The sequence below is a fragment of the Elaeis guineensis genome, chromosome 13 (assembly GCF_000442705.2).
Source record: "Elaeis guineensis isolate ETL-2024a chromosome 13, EG11, whole genome shotgun sequence".
Taxonomy (NCBI): Eukaryota; Viridiplantae; Streptophyta; class Magnoliopsida; order Arecales; family Arecaceae; genus Elaeis; species Elaeis guineensis.
The window spans coordinates 58,594,922-58,610,639 of NC_026005.2; positions in this window are offsets into that span (position 1 = coordinate 58,594,922).

A 15,718-nucleotide genomic window follows, 5' to 3' on the forward strand; every position below is an offset into this window, starting at 1 on the left:
GATATGCACTCGAATCGACCTGTTATCTGTTAAATAGGATTCCAAGTAAATCTGTAATTAAGACTCCATATGAGATATGGACAGAACGTAAGCCAGCACTTTCACACCTTAGGGTCTGGGGGTGCCCAGCCTATGTCAAACAATTAGTCACAGACAAACTTGGACCTAGGTCTGACAAATGCACATTCATAGGGTACCCCAAAGAGATGAAAGAATATTTTTTCTATCATGCTGATGAACAAAAGGTGTTCGTCAACCTTAAGGTAATCTTTTCAGAAAAGGAGTTCCTTGGTGAAGGAACCATTGCCTCTAAGGTTGAACTTGATGAAGTTCAATAAGTAGAAGGACCGACACCAATAGTTGAACCTAAGTCGAATTTGATTGGATCAGATCTGGAGCCCAATGTACATACACCATTAAGACGATCCGATAGAGTACCGCGTCAGCCAGACAGATACTAAAGTTTCTTGATTCGGGATGGTGATCCCATCGAACTCAATGAGAATGATGAGGATCTGATCACCTATATGGATGCAATGCAAAGATCTGATTCCGAGAAATGGCTTGAAGCCATGAAATCCAAAATGGAGTCCATGAAGGTCAACGATGTATGGACATTGGTTGACCCACCTGAAGGGGTTAAACCCATTGGGTGTAAATGGGTCTTCAAAAGAAAGAGGGGCACAGACGGAAAGGTGGAGACCTATAAAGTCCGTCTGGTTGCCAAGGGATATCGTCAACATTATGGTATTGACTATGATGAGACGTTTTCTCCTATGACAATGCTCAAATCTATTCGGATAATGCTTGCAATAGCTGTCCATCTGGATTATAAGATCTAGCAGATGGATGTAAAGACAGTTTTTCTGAATGGAGAGCTGACCGAAGAGGTGTATATGATACAACCTGAGGGATTTACATCCACAGATGAGTCCAAGGTGTGCAAACTTTAAAGATCCATTTATGGATTGAAGCAAGTTTCTCGGAGTTGGAACATGTGTTTTGATAAGGTGATCAAAACATATGGCTTCATTAAAAATGGAGAAAAGTCCTGCATCTATAAATGGGCAAATGATCCAGTTGTGGTATTCCTTGTCTTGTACGTGGATGACATTCTCTTAATCGAAAATGACATCTCTGCACTACAGGGAATAAAAGTTTGGTTGTCATCACAGTTCTCTATGAAGGACTTGGGTGAAGCATCCTACATCTGAGGGATGAAGATCTATAGGGATAGATCTAAAAAGATGCTTGGATTACCCAGTCCATGTACGTAGATACTGTGCTGAAGAGGTTTAGCATGGAGAATTTCAAGAAGGGCTAACTACCATTAGGCCATGGAATTTCTCTCTCTAAGAAGGATTGTTCGACAACTCCTGAAGAGAGAGAGCGTATGAGTAGAGTCCCATATGCTTTAGTCGTGGGATCTATCATGTACACTATGACATGTACAAGATCAAATGTGGCATACTCACTAGGAGTAGTGAGTAGATACCAATCTGATCCAGGAGAAAATCACTGAAAAGTGGTTAAAACCATCCTTAAGTATTTGAGAAATACTAAGGACCAATGGTTGGTTTATGGCGAGTCAGATCTGAAACTTATGGGGTTCACAGACTCCAACTTTCAATCCGACCATGATGACAGCAGGAGCATATCGAGTTATTTCTTTATTCTGAATAGTGGAGCCATCTGCTAGAAGAGTTTCAAGCAGCATACTGTGGCAGACTCTGTTTGTGAAGCAGAGTACATTGCAATATCGGATGCCGCGAAGGAAGCTGTGTGGCTGAAAAAATTCATCAACGAGCTCAGAGTAGCACCCTCCTTCGATAGTCCGGTCCTGCTCTACTGCGACAGCACTGGTGCCATAGCTCAGGCGAAGGAACCCAAAGCTCACCAGCGGATGAAGCATATTTTGTGCCACTTCCACCTGGTCCAAGAGATCATGGATCGAGGTGACGTCGACCTTCAGAAGATCGATAGAAAAGAGAACCTGACCGACCCCTTCACTAAAGCCCTGACGATAAAGGAGTTCGACAATCACAAGTCGAAGATGGGTATTAGATACTGTGTCGAGTGGCTTTAGGACAAGTGGGAGTTGTTGGAAAATATGTCTCAAAAGCCAATCGTCAAGCTGTTGATGGTTGAGCAACCAAGTATTGTAATTGATTTGTTAATAAATAAAATATATTTGGCATCTTCATCATAAGCTTTCATCTTCTAATGAACTCCGTTGTTATGATGAAGTCCTTAGGACTATTCATATTCGATAAAGAGAGGATTTATCGATTAGTCCTTAAAACTGTTCACGACCAAATGATAAGCTATTAATAAGGACGACAGCTTCTATCAAGCATAGGTTGCTGTAGGCCATATGGGTTGGTTGTCCTCGTAACCAAGGAGTGTGGAGATACTGGTATGGCATACAGGTGAGATATAAGGGTACATCATCATTGAACGTGACCAACTTCAGAGCATTCTGCTATCGAGAATGTCTCTGATGAGATATAGGTATAAGTATCCTTTAGACCTGAGATCGCCTCAGTGACTTGCAAGCAACTCACTGTGCTTTGGTACTGACCTAACTGAATTTCTAATTCAGGGATGGAAGGCTTCTGGGCACAGTCAAGTACTTGCGAAGTCAGAGTGTGATTGAGATGGGATTGACCACTCCAAGAGTTGGAGAAGAATGAGTCGCTGTATTTCAATTTAGCAAAACCTTGGCCAGGATAATCCATCAGATGGATTTGATATTTTAAAATACAATGTGGACAACCTGATCAGAGTTAATAGTTGAACTCTGAGATGTCCTATGATTATTTTGATCAAGGAGATGAATTATATGAAAACTATATCCACATGGGTTCTAAGGATGTTGTTCTACACATTCGACCTATCCGGTAGTCGGGTACCATTGCTAGATGGTCACTTCGATTGGTATAAAAATTTATTTTTGTACTACCGACTTAGGTTCGAATCTATGAGATCATACACATTAGAGTTCATGATCCAATCAGATAGTTGATCAACGATTAAAAATCATTCTAGGATTAAATGATCAATACGATTGACATTTAACCCAGTGCAAGTGTTGCAGGAGGATCGATTAGCAATTTGATTGCTAATTGGCTTAATTTGATTAAGCTAATGGATTAAGATTAAGTCTAATTAAATATGATTTAATTAGATTTAGTTTGGGCTTGATTGGATCAAGTCCAATTGATTTATTGGATAAGCCAATTGCAAGAAAAAACTAGTCCTAGTTCAATTAGGATTGGGTCAACCTAATTTTTAATTTGATTAAAAAATTAAATCAGATTTAAATCTAATTTAATCTGATTAAATTATATTCTTAATTGGGTTAAGATTTATTTTAATTGAGTTGATCTAATTTTGGTTTGATTTAGTTTGAGAAACCAAATTAAAACAAGTCATAAGATAGAATCCTAGTAAGACTAGGATTCCACCTTACGCCACATAAGCCCCCCCACGCCCTCTCTCTTATTCCATGCCAATCTCCTCTTATTTTATGCAACAAAAGCCCTCTCTCAGGTCTCTCCCACATCCACAAAATATTTTCTCTTTTCTTTCTTACATAGAAGGTGGTTTGGATCAAATCAAAGAGGAATAAGTTTGGATTTCGAATTCTATGAGATAGAGTTTTAAAAATCTAAAACTCTTTCAATTTTGCACTGAATTTATTCAATTTTTTTTTAGAATTTTTATGACTTTTAGGGTATATATTGTGCACCCTTTTCTGGTGGTCCATGCACAAAAATAAGGAGGAGGTGCTCAAAAGTTGGGCGCCCCTTATCTTGCCATGTTTGGATAAGCCTTGACTAGGTATTTGACCTAGACAAGGACTCTATCATATCTCTCTCTATAAAATTAGTTTCTTCATAAAATTTTTGAAAAAGATAGAGATTTGAGATACCTTTGGGCCATCAAAAAATCAAAGAGAAAGACCTTTGGGTCGTGGAAATATAATAGACACAAGATAGGGTGTTTAGAGAGAGAAACGAGAAGAAGAAGAGGGTTTTCTTCTAGGGTTGTTTGTTTTCATCTCTTCCCTTCCTCCATCTTGAGTTTTCTGAGAGTATCTCAGATCTAAAACTCCTCCTCCTACTTCTCATCTTTGAAAGATCCCAAATCAAGAAGAAGAAGGAGGCACCTGATCAACCATCAAAGAAGGATCAGTGCAGTACTAGCATACTGTGTTGATTTCCTGAAGCAGGACTTCTGGTCAAGATTCGTGGGCTCGTGTGGATGACTCCTAGAGGCCGGACGTGTGTACGGCTTATAACATCATCCTCAAGTCCGGATCAGCGAGGTTAGAACATCTAACTTGCAAGGTAATAAATCTGATCTATTGTTTAATACATACATTAGATGTAGTATAGAAACATGTTGATATGATCAACATGTAGTTCATGCTCTATATATTTTAATTTTTGATTTAATGCTATGTAATAATCATGTAATAAAATCTTAGATCTAGGGATTCTCTAATTTTAAAAAATAAATTTTAATTTATTTTAGTCTTCCACTGCATGATCTTGAAAAAGTTTCAAGATTTAACCCTGAAAGCCTAGATCTGGTTCCATCATATCATTCACTAGCAGATGCAAAGCCGTCATTGGGACTCTCACCTAACAGTTATTTAGCCCAACCCCATCTTTACCCTAGGACATCAAATGTCAATAGAGTAGTTCTACCTTCCTGACGCAACCAAACTACTGTAACCAGCTGAGAACGATCAACATCAGGAAGGTACCCACATCTCTACAATGATGGAAGACCTCTAGACTTAATATTTAATGAGAAGATTTAAGTTTAGATCTCTTCTAAATTAGTAGATCTGATATCTGACTGATTAAATCAGGTCAGCACATCAATATGTCTAACCATCTTAGTTGGCATGGGTGAACTCAAGTCAACAAGTAACCTAACACGAAATTGAATCTCCTAAGATGGCCAGGTAAGTTAAGATGTATGGAGGTCCCTCCGTTGCTTTTCTTAAACATCAATCAAAATTAATCAGGTCAGATAATAGAACTAATTAAATAACCACCATCTAAATACTTGCCTTAGACACCAAATTGATCGATTAGAATCGATTAGATTAACCTATTGAAACGGGCCCGAACCACTGAGCCAAATTCAGTTTTGAGTTAATCAACTCACATAAAAATATAAATAGATACGACCAACTACAACTAAAGTTGATTTTGAGCCCTTTTGATCTAATCCTAATCATCCATCGATTAGGTTCAATCAACTGCTTAAAATCGAAGATAGGTTCTAGCCAGATCTAATCAATTAGATCCTAATTGTAGTTTGTTCACTTAGACCTAATTTGTTCAACCTATATCCACATGTAATAATATAATTTTAGATCTAAAAATAATTTTTAGATTATATTTTATTACATGCAATTAATGGCTTATGATCTTGAAATTATTTTAGATCTAAACCTAGTTTCATATATCGAATATATGTAGTTTCAGATCTAAATCAAATATGCATCACATATATATTAATTTCAGATCTAAAACTAAATTTATACATATCAAATATGTATAAAATTAGATCTAAAATAATGATCAAAATATTTTAAAAATATCTTTTTAAAAATTAATTTACATCAAACTAGGACAATCTTTACAATATAGGGGGTAAATCCTATATCAGGACAACCTTATATTAGCTTGATGTGAGTTTTTAATCATTCTAATTTCAGATCTAAATATAAATTAAATATATCACATATGTTAATTTTTAGATCTAAAAGATTTGATTTAATTATTTTAAAAATAATTTTTTAAAATCGATCAATCTTGTGCTATGATAGCCTTTGCAGTATAAAAGCTAAACCCTACATCAGAACAATCTTATATCAGCATAAAATTGATTATAAATCATTAAAACTTTTAGATCTAATCTAAAAACTAGATCATATATATTTTTCAAAATCTGTGGCTCTGATACCACTGCTAGAAAATTGGATAGACAACATGTGTAGATTTCAAAACTTTGAAAACAGACAGCGAAGAAATAAAATGGGTTAAACCCTTTAACCTTACATGCTAGATATCAGATCTAAACCTACCCAAGTCTAGGAGAAAGCACATATCATCAATTTAAAATTAAAAAAAAAAAATATGAGATCAGATCTCCTTACCTTTACACGGGTAAAAATTCATCGCTATTAATGATCTTGGATTCGTAGAAGGTTGAGCCGCACACATGTCTGACCTCTACGGGTATCCATCGGGATCGATCTCGAATTTTTTCTTCTCATATGAGATTCTTCTTCTTAAAAAGAACCTTGACCTTGAAGACTTTGATCAACTCCTTTGATCTTAACTGCGAGATCAACTCCTTGATTTGCAACCTTCTTTTCCTTCTCCTCGATCATTGATTTCTAAGTCATCAAAACTTCTTCTAGGCATGTGAAAGAAAGAACACCCAACTTTTGAGCATGAAAAGGAAGAAAAAGATGAGAGAAGGTGTGGAGATGGAGAGAGAAAGAGTTTTGTTGATCAAAAATTCATCTTATAAAATCTTACAGACCACCCTTTATATATAAACACTGTTCTGACACATATCAAGAATCCTATCAACTTAAAAAGGTAGATTCTTATCTCATAAGAATCTTCTACCTTTTAAATCTGATTTATGTCAAATAAAATCAAATATAAATGATAATTAATCAGTCCTTTTAAGTATGTACAATAGGCATCCATGGAATACATGTCAGGTGGTTGGGGCGCCAACTCTTGGTGCCCCACAAAGGGATCTCTAGCTAAAAGAGATGGAGCATGGACCCCACTCTTTCTCCTCTATGCCATGACACATAAGAAGAGGTGGGCCCCTCTAGGATATGGTATCCAATAATTTTCAAAAAGAAAAAGATGCACTACATATTCTTCCATCTATTCCACATGCATACTTAGAGATAATTAGGAGATAAAGAAGAGATAATGTTAGGATAATTATGCCAACTAATTGACTTAATCAAATCTTCTTGGGCTTACAATTAAGAGCCCAATTAAATCTAAATAAATTTAGGTTAGATTCAAGGCTATAAATTTAATCAAATCAAAGTCTCGAGAAGAATTAGATTTAACCGTGTGCTAGCATGGTTCTCATAAACCTAATAAGATTTCAATAAACTCTAATCTAATTGGAACTTCATAAGCTCAATTGATAAATTCGAGATTAAATTCTTTAATGTGTGACCCCATAAGTTTTATTCTATCTAGTAGTGAGATATATTGTGATCTCTATCACAATATCATCGAAACTCTTTTTGATGAATTGAATAATTTCTAATTCTACCCTTCGAGTATCATCATTCATCAAGATGACATTCGATGAGTCTCACAATCTACCAGTGACGCCTAGCAGTATATAGTGATAATCCAGTAGAATGAAAGTACGAACTTCTAAGTATAGTTATCATATGATTTAGTCCTTCTATCATGAGTCCCGACTTAACGGAAGTCATGAAGAGCTCGTTAGACCCTATCGTCAGTCATATGCTAGATTGGCTTAACTCGAGTTTATTTGTGAATCTCATAAAAATTCTTTTTCAGTATTCATACTTGCTTTGGCCAAAGACTTTCTGAACTCAATCTCACAAATCACATAGGACTTCTTCTTTTCTACCAAGATCGATAGATCCCATCTAGGTGTATCCTACTCTAAATAATGAACCTAAACCTACTGAAGCCAACATACACAGCAAGGACTTAAATGGCTAGGGATCAAGGGAATGTGCAGTTAAACCCAATAGCCTCGTTGTGAATAGTCAATGATATTGCAGGTCAAAGGATCACTCACACCACTGCAGCATCGAAAAGATCACTGACGAGTGAGTAGACATCCATGTAGTTCTCATGTTGGTCACGCTCAATATAAGTTATTCTATAACAATCACCTACACCTTCATCCCAGTGTCTCTATACTGCAGACCTAAGACTCATCTACTCACAAGAGAGGTGAACCTATACCGATCTCAAATGGATTGATCACTGTCTTCCATGATGATTCTTTGATCGGAAGTATTTAGAAATTAACTACTAATTAATGTATGTCTCAAATTTTTTACTCTTTAAGAATATACAAAAATTATCTTTGTTAATTTCTAGAACAAATCATGGATACATAAACATGATTGAAAAGAAAAAATCCTTTATTGATAATAAAAAATTATAAGTACAAGTATAGGCCCAAGAATTACATAATGTATCAACCAACAATTGACTTCTAAGGTATAAATCCAACACAATTCCCACTATAAAAAAATATCTTTTGATGGGTAAGTAAATTTCATAAGATATTTTTTATGTCGGATTAATTCAGTGAACTCATTTTCTAATGAGCACCCACTTTTTTGTATTGGTATTTCACACAAGTGGCTTATGAGATTAGCCACCTTCTCCATCGAGCATATATAGAAAGTGCTAGTCTATCCGAAATATTGATCTCCTACTCAATGCTCCTATGACTAGAAATATTTTAAATCAAAATTTTTAGAATTTTAGGTCTCATAGGTATAATCTTATCATAACCCTAAACCCATTATCCTGATTTATGAAGTTCATCATAATCATTACAAAAATAAGATGCAGTATATGATGAAAAATATCTTTTATTATTTATAAAGAGTCAATATATGAGTCTGAAAGATTACAAAGAAAATACATCAAAATATAAATTTCGATTGACTTGTACGGCATATTCTTTTCATCCCACACTCTCCGGATGGAGAAATAAAAATCCTAATGCGATAACTGAGTTTCTAGTGAGTATTGCGATCCCATCGATGCCGTGCACCTCACCTAATACTTATTGGTAACACGCATACTGATGTATGAATAACTCTTTGCTCAGATACTTCTCTAAATATGTTGTAGTGATTTGGTCTCTAAGTCATGTGGGCTCACCTAACAGTTATTATCCATATTTTTTGTTAAGTCAGACCCACCATTCACAAGTAGGTGCAAAGTCGTCATTGGGTCCCTCACCTAGTAGTTATTGGATCCAACCCCATCTTTAACTGGGAGCAACTCTTTGCTAATAGAGTGATTGCGTGTTCCTTATGCAATTGAACCACTGTGACCAGCTGTGAACAATCAATACCAATAGCACATCCGCACATCTACAATGATGGAAGACTATTGAACTTAATATTTATGGAGAGGTTTGGATTTAGGTCTCATCTATTCATTCATCACATGACTGATCTAATTGGTATAAATTAAATCAAACCGTCAAGCAACCATATTTAAGACTCAATCTTTCACATTGACCAGATAAATGGAGATTGGTGGGGGTCCCCATATTACTTTTCTTAGACACCAATAAATTGATCAGGTCAGTGAACAAAATCAATTAAATAACCACCTTTCAATTACTTATCTTAGACACCAATTGGTTAATTGCTCCAAATAGGTTAGCTTAAGTGAATCAGATTCGAGCCATAGAGCCGAATTAGGTTCTTAGGTTAATTGATTCAATATATGGGTGTCAATCGATTCGATCAATAATAATTGTATGATCTTAAGCTCTATTGACCTAATCCTAATCAATACTTGACTCGATTTGATCAACTGCTAAATCAATTTTGACCCATTATGATCAAATCAGAAACTCTAGATGTAATCTAATTACATGATCTAATTTGATCTACCCATGACCAATCCCTCATGCACAAACACTAATTTTAGATCTTAAATCTAAATTTTTATATCTAAATTCTTTGCATGAAAAATAAGTTTTGATCTCAAAATAATTTTCAAATCATACATACAAACATATATCATATACATGAATAAAGTTCAGATCATAGAAACTAATTTCAATCCTAAACATACTTTCATATATCATATATACGAATCAAAATAGATCTCGAAATTCTTTTTAGATCTAAACAATAAAGCATATATCATATATATGCTGAAAAATTAGATTTAAAATTTTATTTAATTAAAAATTTTAATATTATTTTAGGATAACTATTCAGCATAACAAGTTATATCAGAGCAATCTTATGTCAGAACGATATAAAAAACTTTTAGATATAAATTTTTTTTCTATAAATTTCAGATCTAAATCTTAATCTCATACATATGACGTGGCTCTGATACCACTATTGAGATTTCATGGTTTCATGCATGCAAAAATTTTTCAAAACAAGTATGCAGTAGAAATTTTAAAATTTAGATTAAATCTAATTTAATGTAAGTATGCATAAGATCAAATCTTAAAACCATAAAATAGATCTACATATGTGAGATAGGATTCAGATTCAGAAATCAAATAGAAAAAAATAAATAGAGAAGATCCAATCTTCATACCTTGGCACAAGTCGATCTACACTGTGAACTAATGATCATGGATATCTTTCGAAAGTTTTTTCAAACCGCACAAGCATCCGACCTCTATGAGTATCCACACGAAATTTCGATCTAATCAAAAACTTCTCGATCTCACTGGAGTTCTAGCTTTCTTGCAGAGATCACATCTTGACGGTTAAAAACTCTTCTTTTCTCTCAAGATATTTTTAAAGAAAAAAAAATAGGAGGATGATGATCTCTACGCTAGAGATCATGAGAAGAATACTTTCTTCTCTTTTCTTCCTAAAATTCATGTATCAAATCTTTATGCTAGAGATGTAAGAATTTTTATCCAACTCTTGGATAAAGAGGAGAGAAAACTCATATTCAAACTAGGACAAAAAATGAGAGAGAAGGCCCTAACAACCAACCTTTGGTTGTTAGTAAGAAAGAAAAGATAGGAACCAACTTACCTAATGCCATGACCCTTCATGTCGCGCCCTCTCCCTTGAGAATTTTTCATGCACACTCTTCTGATTTTTGGCATCTCAAACTAATCTCCATCAGCCTTAGTTGCCGCCCCATATTGATCCCATATTTAAATAGGAATTGGAGAAAAGGTTTTAGGTTAGAGATAAGAGTCCAAACATCCTAGGACTCTTGAGGTCAGAGGCTTTCTGCAGACGCAGTCCGATTTCGTGCAGAATTCGATAGAGGATCGACCGACAGTGGATGTCGGATGGCATTGGAGAGGTTCATCCGTTGGAGGGGTCCAGCTACTGGATTCTGTGAGCCCAGAATTTGTCCGCTATAGAAGTTCGATCGGAGTTCGATATCCGTAGAATCCCAGATGGAGATCATTTGTCGAGGAATCTCGATCGAGGTCTGTCTGCAATAGAAATCTGAAAGGAATTCATCCACAATGGAAACTCGGATGAAGGCTTATAGTGGAAATCCGGCACGGACCGCTCATGGTAGAAATTTGAAGTAAATCGTTTGTAGCAGAAGCCCGGAGTGGGTCGCTTGTAGTAGAAGCTCGGAGTCTGGCCCTTGTAGAAGTTCGGGTGAGGTCTACCTACAACAGGAGTTCAGGGTGGAAGTCCGGCTCCTGTAAGAGCTAGGACGAAGTCTACCTGTTCGGAGAAGAAGTCCGGCTCCCGTAGGAGTTCGGACAAAGTCTACCTGCAGTTGAAGTTCGAGGAAGAGGTCTGGCTCCCGTAGGAGCCCGGACGAAGTCTACCTGCAGTTGGAGTTTGGGGAAGAGGTCCGGCTCCCGTAGGAGCCCGGACAAAGTCTAAAAGGTGGTCAACCACCGTAGAAACTTGGATGGAGTCCGTCCGTCGTGGAGAATCCGATTGACACTGGTAGGGGTTTATCCGTCGGCAGAATTTGGGAATGTTGCGGAGGCTCGGCCGCCGGAGAGGTTCGAAAAGATGTCGTTGAAGGTCGAACGTCGGTAGAATCCCTGGCGGGTCACTCCTGACACAAACTTCGGCTGGGGGGGGATTTTATATCCAACACCAGTCCTCCTACTTTCGAGTTCGAGTTTCGAATGAAGGAAGTACATAGAAATTTTCACAGCCAAAATTGCTCTCTTGAAGCCCGCGCACGACCGCCCTCGAAAATCCTGGCATTTAATACGCGCGTGCTGGAGTCTTTTCAAATCGGGGTGATCCGAAGAGACCTTTCAGAATTCTCGCCAGAGCATAATCCCAAGCGCCATGCCATAATTGTCCCGCCAGCAGTCAGCCCTACGCCACGGTGAGTGGGATATGTGGCGAGCATTGGTTGTCCTAGGGATATCCGCCACCATAACTGCGCCAGGCCCCGTTGCTTATTTAAATCCCCTCCTTCCCTCCAGGGACTTCATTTTGCCTGAGAGTCCAGACGACGCCTTTCTTCTGTTTGAGAATTTAGCCACCCATCGGCGCCCTTTTCGACCCCAAGCATTCTTCGTGCCAATCTTCGCCATCTCCGTCGGCCCCCCACCGTCTTCAGTCTTTCGAGCCCTTTCGAGGAGTTCTCCCATCAAGGCTTCTGCCTCGGAGGTCAATCTCGAGAGGATGCCATAGATCGAGAGGAGTAGGAGGGGGGAAACAGTGGCCTGCAAGTTCGGCGGCTGTCGAACTGCCACTGAGGGTTCCCATAGCTTCGAAGGAGGCTCGAGGGAGAATTCCTTCAACAACAGGGATTTAATAATGGAACCAGCCGGTGAGCGTGTCCTGTCTGAGAATTTCGAGGTAGTTGAACGGGGTGACACCGGTCAAGGGGGTAGAGTTGCCGTCATAAGCTGTGGCATGTTTTCTGACGTCGTCGGGGTCGAGGGACCAGAGGTGGTCGGTGCTGACGGCGGGATAGTAGAACTTGTTGCGGGGGCGGTGGAAGTAGCGCATGCCGACCTTGTCGAAGTACCTAGGACGGCAGTTGTCGGAGAGCACACGGTGGTGGTGCATGCCTCCGGTGTTATCACGGCCTCCAGGGTACTTCTGGTTCTTCCCGATACAGGTCGTCGTTGCCGCTGCCGTCGCTGCTGCCGCCCTTTGAATTCTATCCCCCTCTTTTCCCCCTAGGGTTGGGGTTTCGGCAATGGAGCGGAACAAGGCAGGGGGCGAGAGTCGATGGGTTTATCACGCACACTGGGAAATACTGCTGATAAGGATGGAACCGAAAGGGGAAGTCGAAAGCTTGAAGTGATCTCTAATGTATTCTTTTCAAGTCTTATAGCAATATTCTTTTTTTCTCGACCCTCAGGGCTGTGTAACATACACCTTGTTAATCGAGAATGAAAAGGAGATTTTTGTTACCTTGTTCGTGCTTTGCGTCAAATCATCGCCTGTCGAACTTCTTTCATTCACTATTGTTATTGTTGTATCCCCCCCCTTTTTTCTCTCTTTTTTTTTTTGTTCGATGCCGATGTTGCCTGGAGGTTCCTGGTCGTCGTCGTGTCGGCTTGCTTTTCTTGTCATCTTTCTTCTTCAGCGTCAAGGGCTCTGTAACGCATACTTAGTTAATGACATGAGAAGGAAATTTTTCGTTACCTCTTTTACTCATGTGTTGAATTATCGTTTGCCGAGCTTCTTTCGGCTTTTGCCTTGCTTGATATCGATACCGTTCGGAGGTATCCGATGCTGTCGCATTGACCCATCCTTTTGTTTATGGCTGCAGATTTGTCCGGGACCACTCGAGTTTGACGCCTCCTTTCAGAGTTTGAGCTCGGAGGTCTGAGCTCTCATCTCCCTGAGGCAGCCATCTTATCCTCGACCTGTGTCGAGAGCTCTCTTGGAGACTGGAGATTTTGATAAGAACCCCAATCCTCGCTGTGACGAGGTTGTAGGAACCAGATCTAGGGTTTCAGGGTTAGATCTTGAAAAAGAGGGTTAGATCTTGAAACTTTTTCAAGATCATACAGCGGAAGACTAAAATAAATCAAAATTTATTTTCTAAGATCAGAAAATTCCTAGATCTAAGATTCTATTACATGATTATTACATGGTATTAAATCAAAAATTAAAATATATAAATATAGCATGAACTACATGTTGATCATATCAACATGTTTCTATACTACATCTAATGTATGTATTAAACAATAGATCAGATCTATTACCTTGCAAGTTAGATGTTCTAACCTTGCTGATCTAGGCTTGAGGATGATGTTGTAAGCCGCACACATGTCCGACCTCTAGGAGTCATCCACACGAGCCCACGAATCTCGATCAGAAGTCCCGCTTCAGGAAATCAGCACAGTATGCTAGTACTGCGCTGATCCTTCTTTGATGGTTGATCAGGTGCCTCCTTCTTCTTGATTTGGACTCTTTCAAAGATGGAAAGTAGAAGGAGGAGTTTCAGATCGGAGATACTCTCAGGAAACTCAAGATGGAGGGAGGAAAGATATGAAAACAAAAAACCCAAGAAGAAGACCCTCTTCTTCTTCACGTTTTTCTCTCTAGACACTCAAACTTGCATCTTTTATATCTCTATGACCCAAAGGTATTTCTCTCTAATTTTTGGATGGCACAAAGGTCTCTCAAATCTCTAATTTTTCCTAAAATTTTACAAAAAAACTCATCTTATATAGAGAGATATGATAGAGTCCTTATCTAGGTCAAACACCTAGTCAAGGCTTATCCAAACATGGCAAGTTAAGGGACGCCCAACTCTTGAGCACCTCCTTCATATTTTCATGTATGGATCAACAGAAAAGGGTGCATAATATATACCCTAAAAGCCACAAAAATTTCAAAAAAAATTTGGATAAATTCGATGCAAAATTGAAAGAGTTTTGGATTTCTAAAACTCTATCTCATAGAATTCGAAATCCAAACTTATTCCTTTTAGATTTGATCCAAACCACCTTCCATGTAAGAAAGAAGAGAGGAGACCTTTTGTGAACGTGGGAGAGATTTGGGAGAGGGCTTTTGTCGCACAAAATAAGTGGAGATTGGCATTGAATAAGAGAGAGGGCGTGGAGAAGGATTATGTGGCGCAAGATGGAATCCTAGTCTTACTAGGATTCTGTCTTATGACTTGTTTTAATTTGGTTTCCCAAATCAAATCAAATCAAAATTAGATCAACCCAATTAAAATAGGTCTTAATCCAATTAAAAATTTAATTTAATCAAATTAAATTAGATTTAAATCTGATTTAATTTTTTAATCAAATTAGAAATTAGATTGACCCAAGTCCTAGTTGAACTAGGACTAGTTTTTCCTTGCACTTGGCTTATCCAATAAACCAATTGGACTTGATCCAATCAAGCCCAAAATAAATCTAATTAAATTATATTTAATTAGACTTAATGTCAGCCCATTGGCTTAATCAAATTAAGCCAATTAGCAATCGAATTGCTAATCGATCCTCCTGCAACACTTGCACTGGGTTAAATGTCAATCGTATTGATCATTTAACCCTAGAACGATTCTTAATCGTTGATCAACCATCTGATCGGATCATGAACTCTAATGTGTGTGACCTCATAGGTCCGAACCTAAGCCGGTAGCATAGGAATAAATTCCTATACCAATCAAAGTGACCATCTAGCAATGGTACCCGACGACCGGATAGGTCGAATGTGTAGAACAACATCCTTAGAACCCATGCGGATATAGTTTTTCATATAATTCATCCCCTTGATCAAAATGATCATAGGACACCCCAGAGCTCAACTGTCAACTCTGATCAAGTTGTCCACATTGTATTTCAAAATATCAAATCCATCTGATGGATTACCCTGGCTAAGGTTTTGCTAAATTGAAATATAGCGACTCATTCTTCTCCAACTCTTGGAGTGGTCAATCCCATCTCGATCATACTCTGACTTCGCAAGTACTTGACTATGCCCAGAAGCCTTCCGTCCCTGAATTAGAAATTCAGT